Genomic DNA, 12,956 nt, shown 5'->3' on the forward strand with positions numbered 1-12,956 from the left:
AACCAACCCAGTGATGCCCTCGACGTGATGTCCCGGTGCCTGGAAGCGGTACGAATATGGATGGGGAAGAACAGGCTCCAGCTCAACTCGGCCAAGACCGAGTGGCTCTACGTATCGGCATCTCGTGTAGTCCAAGATCGTCCATCTTTGGTTATGGGGGGAGAGGTGTTGCCTCCCGTTGATAGGGCGCGCAAATTAGGCTTCCTCCTGGATGCACGACTCAGTTTAGAAGATCACGTTGGAGTCATGGCCAGTAGGGCATTTGCACAGGTTCGCCTGGTACACCAGTTGTGACCCTATCAGGACTGAGATGCTTTACGTACGGTCACTCATGCGCTCGTCACCTCCCGGATAGATTACTGCAATGCTCTCTACATGGGGCTGCCCTTGAAGACCACCCGAAGGCTTCAGCTGGTGCAGAATGCAGCTGCGCGGGTTGTGATGGCAGCATCCCGATACTCCCATATTACACCCCTCCTGCGTGAGCTGCATTGGCTACCAGTTGTCCTCCGGGTGAGATTCAAGGTGTTGGTTCTTACCTATAAAGCCCTACATGGCTTAGGCCCAGGATATTTGCAGGACCATCTGCTGCCAGGAACGTTTTCCCATCGCCCTGTGCGCTCACACAGAGAGGGCCTCCTCAGGGTGCCGTCGGCCAGACAATGTCGGCTGGTGACCCCCTGGGGGAGGGCCTTCTCTGTTGGGACACCTGCTTGGTGGAATCAACTCCCCCGGGAGCTCCGGATGGCCCCAGACCTTCGGTCCTTTCGCTGTGACCTTAAGACATATCTTTTCCAACAGGCCGACCTGGACTGATGATAATGGGGTTTTTAATTATGATTTTAAATGTTTTTATTGGTTTTAGTGGGGCTTTGACGTAATTTAATTCTTTTTTAATATTTGTACTTATTTGTATTTTATTGTTGTTAGCCACCCTGAGTCCTTCGGGAGATAGGGTGGCATACAAGTCTCATTATAAATAAATAAATAAATAAAATAAATTCAACTATAAAATCCATGGCTATTTCTTTCCATGGGGCTGAGGGGTTCGCCACCGGTTGTAACAGACCTGGCGGTTTCCCTTGCAGTCTCTTGGCCATCGCGCAAATCTGACAGCTGCCCACATAGCTCTCTATGTCCTTTTTCATGGATGGCCACCAAAATTGCCTTTTAGTTAAATGTAAGGTTTTTACAAACCCAAAATGTCCTGCTGATTTTGTATCATGGCACAGTTGCATGAAATTGATTCTCTGGGTGGCAGGTATATATAGCTTCTCCCCCACCCAAGTCAGTCCATCTTTAATTATACACACATGTCTATTTTTCTGGAACCATTCATCGCTTTCCAAAGACTTCTGGAATTCGATTCCAGTTTGGCTATCCACCTTCGGCTTCATTTTTACTTGTGCCCTGGTGGTGACTGGTGCTGCCAGTTGTTGTTCAGGCACAAGTGGTTTAAAGTCAGTAACCTGTGTGCTGTTATACTGGGGCATGCGGGATAATGCATCTGCCAGGAAGTTCTCCCCCCCCCCGGTAAGTGTTTGAGAGTGAAATTGAATCGGTGAAAATGTTGGGACCAGCGGGCTTGCTTAGGAGTGAGTTTCCTGGGCATTTTTAGTCCTTCCAAATTTTTGTGATCTGTCCAGACCTGGAAAGGTATTTTATTCCCTTCCAAAAATTGGTGCCATGTTAATAACGCCCACCTCAATGAGAATGCCTCCTTTTCCCATATTGGCCAATGTTGTTCTGTTTCTGTGAGTTTTCTGGATGTATATGCACATGGTTGCAACGTCCCCTCATAATTTTCCTGTAATAATACAGCTCCCACCGCTACATCGCTCGCATCTGCCTGTATTACAAAAGGTTTGTCGGGATCTGGGTGTTTTAGGACAGGTTCAGCAGAAAAAAGTCTCTTTAGCCTCTCAAATGCTGCTTGACATTCCATTGTCCATTTTACAGGCTGGCTGGATTTCACGTGGGACCCCCCTTTCGTTTTCAATAAGTTTGTGAGGGGCATGGCTATTTGGCCAAATGCGGGGATGAATTGGCGGTAGAAAGTTGCAAACCCCAGGAAACTTTGCAATTGCTTCCGTGTGCAGGGATTGCTTCCGTGTGCACTCTAATACTGCCCTGACTTTCTCAGGGTCCATTTTGATGCCCTCTGGGGATATGCGATATCCCAGGTAGTCAATTTTTTCCTGGTGGAATTCACACTTCGATAATTTAGCATATAGGTGGGCAGCTCGCAACTTTTCCAGGACTGCTCTGACTAGGTTGATATGTTCCTCTTTGGTCTCAGTGAATATCAGGATGTCATCTAGGTAAACCAGGACCCCCTTATATAGGTGCTCTCTTAGCACATCATTAATTAATTGCATAAAGACTGCGGGGGGCCCTTGCAGTCCAAGTGGCAGTACTTTGAACTGGTAGCAACCCAATGGGCAGTTGAATGCAGTCTTCTATTCATCTCCTTCCTTAATCCTAATGCGGTAATATGCTTCCCTCAGGTCTAGTTTAGTGAAAATCCTTCCTTTCGATAGGTGGGAGAGCATATCCTTCATTAGGGGTAGGGGGTACAGATTACATTCACTAATTGTGTTCAGATTCCTGTAATCTACACAACAGCAGAAAGAACCGTCCTTCTTCTCCCTGAGCAGGACTGGGGCGGCCACTTTGGTTTTGGCAGGCTCAATAAATCCTCTTTCTAAGTTTTTCTTTTTGAATCTTTCCATTTCTGCCATTTCCTTTGGGCTCATGGCATACATCCTGGGCTTTGGGAGCTTTGCCCCGGGTTTGAATTCTATAGCGCAGTCTGTGGGGCGGTGGGGGGGAAGCTCATCTGCCCGTTCCTCACTGAAAACCTCAGCAAGGTCCCTGTATTCCTGCGGTACCTTTGGTAACCACTTCTCTTCCCCCACTGATGCTGTCTCTTCCCTTCGGGTTGGGGGAATGCTTTGGGGTTTTAAGCTTCTATGTTCTCCCTCTGGGAAATTGAGTTCTGCTGTCCTCCAATTTATCCCAGGGTTCCATTTTTTCAGCCATTCCAGTCCTAAAATCATTGGGCATTCCATGCCTGGGGCCACTACAAACATTATGTCTTCCTCATGAGACCCCAGGGATAGGTGAATTGGTAAAGTGACTAGGGTAGCTGCCCCCCCTGCTATTGACCCATCTAATTGGCTAAAAGAGATCAGCTGTTTTAGTCTCCTCACTGGGATGCCGAATCTCCCCACCAGCGTTGGGTTGATGAGGCAGCGGGTGCAACCAGAGTCTATTAGTGCTTTTACTTTGACAGCTTCAGGTGTAGAGGAAGCTAATATAGTCACTGTCTTAAGGATGGGTGGAATGGATCCACTTACCAATGGTTCTCCCTCTGAGCTGTATTCCGAGGTGTCCACTGCCCCTGCGGTGTAGGCCGGAATCCAATCCCAGTTCTTGGCAGGGGTTGTAGGCTCTACCGCCTCTGTCCCCTTCATGGAAGATTTTTTGGGGCTTCCTTGGGGCTTCCCTAATTTCTTGGAAAGTGATGCCTCTGTTTTATGGGGGAGGGGCTTTTGAGTGACATTCTGCGGTGCGGTGGCCCTCTCTCCTGTAATTGAAACAACCCGTTGATTTTTTAGCTGTGGATGGTGGTTTTTTCCCCTCACGTGTTTGCTCGAGTGGCGGGCGGCCCCATGGTTTTCCTCGGTGGTGTCTCTTCAGTAGGTCTATTTCCACTTCCTCTGCCAGGACATACCAGTCATCTAGATGGTGTGGGTCTCCTCGAGGCAGGGAAGCATCATACAGGTCGTAGTTTAGCCCGTCTTTGAAATGGCTAAGGAGGATGTCTTCTGGCCAGTTCAGCTTGCTGGCAATGGCTCGGAATTCTTGGGTATATTCAGCCACCGCCCGTCTGCCCTGTCTCACCATTTTGATTCTCTCCCAGGCCTTCCATTCAGCCAAAGGATCCTCGAACCATCGCCTCAAGGATGACATGAATCGGTTGAAATCGTTGAGTTCTGGAGCATTGGAGTCATGTAGGTTCACCACCCAGTCTGCAGCCGATCCGTCCAGGGCGGATTGCACAATGCGGATGCGGGCTTTGTCACTGGGGATGTCCCATCCGTATTCCTCCATATAGCTGAGGACTTGGGTTAGGAAAAACCCAAAGCGTGGTGGCTCCCCCTTGAATTTTGCTTCCAGGGGTGGAAGACTTTGACTGGACCATTGTCTGCGCCGCGGGCAGTATTGCCCCTCATCCTGATCCCCGTCTGTGGTTCTGGGGGGGTGGGTACTACTGAGGCAGCAACTCCTGTTCCAGCTGATGGCCCCGGTGTTGCAGGTACCGGATCCCCTCCATTGTCTCTCCAGTTGCAGCCCCAGGCGCTGCTGCGGCTGCGGTACTCAGCTTTCTCCTCTCTTAGTGAGCTAAGAGTTTTCTTCATCAGGTCAATAGCTCTTTCTAGTATTCGCTCCTCTTCACTGACGTGCAGGGATCTCTCTATCTCTTGCCTCCATCCCAGTTGGTGGCTGCCCCACCTCAGGGTCACTTTCCCTGATGCCTTTTCCCACTCACTTTTCCTTCCAACGCCCATCGACCACCAGGGTTTTCGGTTGCATGGCTCCACCACTTCTTCCCCGGAGGAATATGACGCTTCAGCTTCCGACCGTTGCTGGGATTTCGTTTGGGAGGAAAACTCCCTCTCCATGGGGCTTTCCTCCTCTCTTGCTCCATCGTCAGACATTGTATTTATTGCAAAGTCCCCCGGTAAGGTTTTCCTTTCCAGGTTGACTCTTACTGCAGATCCTGTCTAATGTCAGGACCCACCCCAATCCACATCTTAGGAAAGAAAGAACTCTTGAACCAGAAATTGTCCAAAAGGAGCTTTTACTAAAACATGTTTGGAGATGGAATTACTAGACAGGATCTGAAACTGTGTTACAGGTTGGTACTTTTTAAAGAGTCCCCAGTCGAACCCCCTCCCTTCAAGCCATCTAGTTTGTCCCAGATCAATTAAAATTCAGGTGTCAAATCCTTCCATGGGAAAGAGGGAACTCTCATGTCTTACGACAATTACTCCCTCCCTTTAGAGATTCTAATCGAAGATACAAACCAGATCTCTTCCCCCCCCTTCCTTTGTTGTTTCAGTTCAAAGGTTCTCCCCCTGGTCTTTGAAGACAGCCTCCCGGCAGGCTGAACAAACATCCTTGTGCCCATTAACATCTTCTCTTCTCCTCCTTGGAAAAAATGTCAGAATCCAGTGGGGTTGTAAAATTTTTAGAACATACATATAGGATTTTATGAATGGGATATAAATGGATTCTGACAGAGAGGCTTCTATGAAGTAGTGAGGAGAAAGAGAGAGGGAGAAGGGGAGAGGCTTCTGTGAGAGAAGCAGTGAGGAAAAATTGAGTGAGAAGTGGAGAGTAGAGGCTTTTGTGAGTGTAGAACTGAGGAAAAATTGAGTGAGAATTGGAGAGAAGAAACTTTTGTGAGATACGCATTGAGAAGAGAGGGAGAACAGAAGAAGAGAGGCTTCTGTATGGGAAGCACTGAGGAGAACGACAGAGGAGAAGGGGAGAGGCTTATCTCAGAGAATCAGTGACGAGAAACAGAGAGGAGAAGAGGAGATGTTTCTGTGAGAAAAGTAATGCGGAGAAATAGAGGAGAAAAGAGAGGCTTCTGTGAGACAAGTAGTGAGGAGAAGGAGAGACGGAGAAGAGGAGAGGCTTCTGTGAAATATGTAGTGAGTATAATGATAGAGGAGAAGAGGAGAGTCTTCTGTGAGAGAAGGAGTGAGGAAAAATTGAGTGAGAAGTGGAGAGGAGAGGCTTCTGTGAGAGAAGCAGTGAGGAGAAAGAGAAAGGGAGAATGGGAGAGGTTTCTTCTGTGAGAAGCAGTGTGGAGAAAGGGAGAGGAGAAGAGGAGAGTCTTCCCTGAGAGATGCATTGAGGAGAGAGGGAGAAGTGGAGAGGAGATGTTTCTTTGAGAGAGGCAGTGAGAATAAAGAGAGAGGAAGGGAGAGTCTTCTGTGAGAGAAGCAGTGTGGAAAAGAGAAAAGGAGAAGAGGAGAGGCTTCCCTAAAAGTCGCATTGAGGAGAGAGGGAGAATTAAAGAGGAGAGGCTTCTGTGACAGAAGAAAGTGAAGAGAATTTGAGGGAGAAGAAAGAGAACCTTCTGTGAGAAAAGCAGTGAGGAGAAAGGGAGGGAGAAGGGGAGATACTTCTGTCAGAGAAGCAGTGAGGAGAAATTGAGGGAGAAGAAAGAGAGGTTTTTGTGAGAGAATTAGTGAAGAGAAAGAGGGAGAAATGGAAATAGAGGAGAAAAAGAGAGGCTTCTATGAGGTAAGCAGGGAGAAGAAAAACAGGAGAAATGGAGAGGCTTTTCTGAGACAATCAGTTAAGAGAAAGAGAGATGGAGAAAAGGAGAGGCTTCTGGGAGAGAACCAGTGAGGAGAAAGAGAGGAGAAAAATAGAGGCGTCTATGACAGAGGAAAAAGAGCCTTCTGTGAGAGAAGCAGTGAGGAGAATGAAAGAGGAGAAGAGGAGAGGCTTCTGTGAGAGAAGCAGTGAGGAAAAATTGATTGAGAAGTGGAGACGACAGGCTTTTGTGAGTGTAGAACTGAGGATAAATTGAGTGAGAAGTGCAGAGAAGACACTTTTGTGAGATACACATTGAGGAGAGAGGGAGAAGTGAAGAAGACAGGCTTCTGTACGAGAAGCACTGAGGAGAATGACAGAAGAGAAGAGGAGAGACATATCTCAGAGAATCAGTGAGGAGAAACAGAGAGGAGGAGAGGAGAGGTTTCTGTGAGAAAACTAATGCGGAGAAATAGAGGATAAAAGAGAGACTTCTGTGAGAGAAGTAGTGAGGAGAAGGAGAGAGGGAGAAGAGGAGAGGTTTCAGTGAGAGAAGCATTGAGGAGAAACAGAAGGAGAAGAGGAGAGACTACTGTCAGAGAAGCAGTGAGGAGAAATTGAGGGAGAAGAAAGAGAGGCTTTTCTGAGAGAATTGGTGAAGAGAAAGAGAGGGAGAAATAGAGATAGAGGAGAAAAAGAGAGGCTTCTGTGAGATAAGCAGAGAGGAGAAAAACAGGAGAAATGGAGAGGCTTTTGTGAGACAATCAGTGAAGAGAAAGAGAGATGGAGAAAAGCAGAGGTTTCTTTGAGAGAAGCAGTGAGGAGAAAGAGAAGGAGAAGAGAAGAGGCTTCTGTCAGAGAAGCAGTGAGCAGAAAGAGAGGGAGAAATAAAAATAGAGGAGAAAAAGAGAGGCTTACGTGAGAGAAGCAGGGAGGAAAAAACAGGAGAAAAGTGTTATATTGCAAGCCTGGACTGTGTGGACCGCATGGATGACTCGGACAACATGTTACAGCATCAGATCACTCTTTATTGAATGGACACACCGGACTGGGAACAAAGGCCACTGTTGGTCCTTCATATACACCTAGCCAGGTGAACCTGGAACCAATCTCCTTGTCTTGATTTCCCGCCATGGACTATCCAGCCAATCCGGATAGAGTATGTCATCACCTGGTGGTGTCAGTGGCTTAATGCTGTAAGAACTCTATATACAGTACATAACACCCCTTCCCCCCATATGTAATAAAAACACAACAATTGACAACGTACAAATGTATATCTAATTATTTGGACACGACTAGGCCCTAAGTGACCCTTGCCTCAAAACCTCACAAACTCCTCTAAATGCGCCGGTGGCCTATGAGACCTGGCGGACCGTTTGGTGTTTGCTCCTTGTTCATGTCAACCGGGTCCACAATTTGGTCATCTGTTTGGTCATCTGTTTTGCCTTGATTCCATGCCCTATTCGGCCCCTCGTCATTTGGGGCATGGGCCTGTTGTTGCTCTGCCCAACCAACGCTTCTGGGTAAATATCTACTGTCAGTGTGTTCTTCCACCTCCCTCCGACCCGAAGGAACTGAGGAAGATGGTTGGTCATGTTGAGTTGCCTGAGATTTTTCAGGGGCTCGTCTCCTCACTTCATCTAGATGTCTTCTGACCTGGCGGCACTCCTCCACCTCTACAATGTATGATACAGGGCCCGTTTTATCAACCACCACCCCTTGAATCCACATGTGCCCAGGACCATAGTTCCTGACCCAAACCATATCACCTATGTGCAGTTCTCTAGGAATGTCGGGTTGCTCCGTTTGTGCAGCCACTCTGTCCAGGTGAAGTCTGTCCAACTTAGTGATGAGGCAACGTCCCCAACGTAACTCAGCAGGACTCTTGCCCATTGATGTGCACGGTGTGGTGTGTTGTGCTAAGAGGAATTGAGCCAACCTTTGGTGCCAGTCTCCACTGATGATGCGCCTCAATGCGTCCTTGTTAGGAATTGTTGTGCAGAGGTCTCCTTGTGCTACCAAAGAGTTGCACAGACAAGGAAGGGTGCTGAGAGCAGTAAGAGTCACACAGTAACCACAAGAGTACACTGAGTTGTAAAAGCAAAAAGTACTTTACTTTTGAGGTGGTGTAAAAACAAAAATGCACAGTCAAAAATAAGCAGTCCAGGTCATACACAATAGTAACAGTCCAAGTAGCAATCCAAAATACAAAGTCTTCTTACTGGTCCAGCGGTCAATACACAGTTGTACAGGTTTATCACAGTAGTAAACCAACAGTACAGCAAAACAGAGCAAAAACAGTAATAGTAGAGAGCAGTGAATTCAGAGAGAGAAGGTTGTTGAGAGCGTGGTGGCACGGCAGCTCCCTTTGGTCCTGGAGGAAACTGAGTATCTGGATCCATACCAATCGGGTTTCAGGCCCGGGTACAGCACGGAGACGGCATTGGTTGCACTGGTGGATGATCTCTGGCGGGCCCGAGACAGGGGTTATTCCTCTGTCCTGGTCCTTTTAGATCTCTCAGCGGCTTTTGATACCATCGACCATGGTATCTTGCTGCAACGTCTTGCGGGGTTGAGAGTGGGAGGCACTGTTTTACGGTGGTTCTCCTCCTACCTCTCGGGCCGCTCGCAGACGGTGTTGACAGGAGGGCAGAGGTCAACCCCTAGGCCCCTTAGTTGTGGGGTGCCTCAGGGGTCGGTACTCTCACCCCTCCTGTTCAACATCTATATGAAGCCGCTGGGTGAGATCATCTGTGGTTTTGGGGTGAGGTATTATCAATATGCCGATGATACCCAGCTCTTTATCTCCACCCCGAACCAAGCCAGTGATGTCCCGTTGCCTGAAAGCGGTACGGATTTGGATGGAGAAGAACAGGCTCCAGCTCAACCCGGCCAAGACTGAGTGGCTCTACGTACCGGCATCTCGACTTGTCCAAGAGGTTCCATCTTTGGTTATGGGAGGAGAGGTTTTGCCTCCCGTTGATATGGCGCGCAATTTAGGCGTCCTCCTGGACTCACGACTCAGTTTTGAAGATCATATTGGAGTCGTGGCCAGGGGGGCATTTGCCCAGGTTCACCTGGTGCCCCAATTGCGCCCCTATCTGGACCGAGATGCCCTACGTACGGTCACTCATGCACTCGTTACCTCTCGGATAGATTACTGCAATGCTCTCTACATGGGGCTGCCCTTGAAGACCACCCGGAGGCTTCAGCTGGTGCAGAATGCGGCCGCGTGGGTAGTGATGGGAGCATCCCAATACTTCCATATTACACCCCTCCTGCGTGAGCTGCATTGGCTACCAGTTGTCTTCCGGGCGAGATTTAAGGTGCTGGTACTTACCTTTAAAGCCCAACATGGCTTAGGCCCGGGATATTTGCAGGACCGTCTGCTACCGGGGACGGCTTCCCATCGCCCAGTGCGCTCACACAGAGAGGGCCTCTTCAGGGTGCCGTCGGCCAGACAATGTTGGCTGGCGACCCCCAGGGGGAGGGCCTTCTCTGTGGGAGCACCAGCCCTTTGGAACCAACTCCCCCTTGAGCTTCGGATGGCCCTGGACCTCCGGTCCTTTCGCCGCGACCTCAAAACTTTCTTTTTCCATCAGGCTGACCTGGATTGATGATGGGTTTTTAAATATGTTTTAATTTTTAACTATGTAGTTAATTTATTTTGGGGCTGTTATTTAATTCTTTTTTAATTTTTGTATTGTTGTTTTTTTATTGTTGTTAGCCGCCCTGAGTCCTTCGGGAGATAGGGCAGCATATAAGTCCCAAAAATAAATAAATAAATAAATAAAAGCTACGTTCCTAGCTCCTTCTTATGGTCATGAGAACACTTACACACCCATTGGCCAATTAACTTCTTAAAGTTACAACATCATCATGGCTTATATATTTTCGACCCAACATTGTAGGCTATCACCATATGCCTAACAGTCCTTAGTCGTTCTCACCATTCGTTCTGCTAGGCCGTTAGACGACGGGTGGAAGGGCGCGGATGTGACATGCCTAATCAAGTTGGCCCTGGTGAATGCCTGGAAATCAGCAGATGTGAATTGTGGGCCATTGTCAGAGACCAACACATCAGGTAAACCATGAGTTGCAAATAGTCCCCTGAGCACCTGGATAGTCTTTGCTGTAGTCATACTAGCAACAGGAACTACTTCTAGACATTTTGAATGACTGTCCACAACCACCAAAAACAGCTGACCTTGAAAGGGACCCGCATAATCGATGTGTACCCTTGACCACGGAGTATGAGTCGGTTCCCACTTGTGTACGGGGGCTTGCGGCTGTTCAGGCCTTGACCTTTGGCATGTATAGCACCCAGCTACCTGCTCTTCTATGGCTTTGTCAAGAGCAGGCCACCATAAGTAACTTCGAGCTAGTGCCTTCATCCTGACTATGCCTGGGTGACCCTCATGTAGCGACTGCAAGACTCCCGCAGTTTCTCCAGGATGATAACTCTACTACCCCACAACAGGCATCCCTTATGAGAAGACAACTCATGCCTTCTCATGAAATATGCCTGAAACTCTGGGCCAGGACTCTTTTCTTGCCACCCGGATGCCACCCACGTTAGGACTCTGCACAGTACCTTGTCCACCATGGTGCCAGCAGCAATGTCCTTCACCTGAAGTGGACAATCTGGTAGATCTTGGATGGCTAGGATCTGCTCCGCAGGTGCTGGGTCCGGCTCAGTGATCATTAGTGGTAATCTGCTTAATGCATCAGCGTGGCCCATATCCTTCCCTGGTCTGTGGACCAGTTTGCAAGTATAGGCAGATAAGAATATAGACCACCTTAGCATTCTTGGGGAAAGAATTTGTGATGTTTGTTTATCAGTTGTGAACAACCCCAACAATGGTTTGTGATCTGTAAAAATAGTGAATTCTCTGCCATACAGATAATCATGGAATTTTTTGACTCCTGTCACAATTGCTAAGGCCTCCTTGTCAATTTGGGCATAATTCCTTTCTGCCCTAGACAGGGTTCGGGAGTAATATGCAATGGGCCTTTGCTGCCCATTTTCTTCTATGTGACTCAATACAGCGCCCACGCCATAAGGGGACGCATCACAAACGATGCATATGGGCTTATTTTCCATAAAATGCGTGACAGTTGAGCCACTGGACAATAGTTGTTTAAGATTCCTGAAACTCTGTTCATGGATTGAGGTCCAGTTCCATGGGGATTTCTTATCTAATAATCTGTGTAAGGGCTCCGCAATTGCTGCTTTGTGGGGCAAAAATGCATGGTAGAAATTAAGTAACCCCAGGAAAGCTTGCAATTCATCCTTGTTCATTGGGGTTGGAGCCATTTTTATTGCTCTCAGCTTAGAGTCTGTGGGGTGAATTTCCCTGGCATCAATCCTGAACCCTAAGAATTCAGTGGATGCCACTCCTATACTGCACTTACCCCTTTTTAGTTTGAGCCCAGCAGAGCGGAATCTGCTTAAAACAGCCTGCAGCCTGTCAGCCAAGATGTCCTCAGATTCTCCAGCAATCAGAACATCATCAAAATAAGGACATACCCCAGGAATTCCCTTCAGAGTTCTTTCCATCACTTCTTGGAAAATCCCAGGAGGTACAGAGATGCCAAACTGCAAGCGATTGACTCTGAAAGCTCCTCTATGTGTCACTATTGTCTGAGCATCTGCCGTTTCCTTGGTAACGGGGAGCTGCTGATACGCCTGCGCCAAATCTAACTTGGCAAAGATGGCGCCGCCCTGAACTGCAGAGAGGACGTGTCGGACCGTCGGGACCGGGTAAGCATGCGGATTCAAGGCCCGGGTTACCGTGGCCTTATAATCTGCACATATTCTTACCTCTCCATTATCCTTTAGGGGGGTCACTATAGGGGTCTCCCATTCTCCCCCTTCCATGGGCTCTAACACCCCTTGTTCTACGAGCCTGTCCAATTCGCTCTCAATTTTATGTTTGAGAGCGAATGGGACTCTTCGGGGCTTGATTCGTACTGGTAGTACACTGGGGTTCAGCTTGAAATTAATAGGGGGCCTGTGTATTTACCCAGCTTGTCATCGAATACGTCTGCAAATGTTTTGCAGATGGATTTGAGGCTTTTGGGCTGGATGCTATTTACACCCCCCAGCCAAATGCCCAGAGCATCGAACCAATCGAGCCCCACTAGACTAGTCCTTTGCCCACCGGTTACCAGGATGTCCAAAGGACCCTGGAATTTCTTGAACCTCACTAGCAAGGTAGCCTTTCCCCTTACTCTAATGGGTGTGTGCTGAAAATCTGACAATTGTACATTTGTGGGCTTTAAGGGAACCCTCTGCTTGCTCCGTCTGCAAATGCTTTTAAATGTCTCATACGAGATTATTGAGACAGTGGAGCCAGAGTCGAGCTCCATCGTGCAAGGAACACCTTGCAGATGGACCTCTATTGTGATTTTTAGTTTGAGCAAATGATGGATGTCCGTGTGCGACATGGTTCCTCGGCTCCCCCCAAACTTTGGTGACCTGCGCCGCGGGGGCCCAGTACCTTCCAATACCGATGCCATGGCTTGGAGTTCATTCAGGCTGTCCCTGTTGCGATTCCGGCAGACGGCTGTGATGTGCCCCGTCTTGCTGCAGGAGCGACATTTCGCGGAGC

The sequence above is a fragment of the Vipera berus genome (assembly GCF_964194415.1).
Source record: "Vipera berus genome assembly, chromosome: W".
Taxonomy (NCBI): Eukaryota; Metazoa; Chordata; class Lepidosauria; order Squamata; family Viperidae; genus Vipera; species Vipera berus.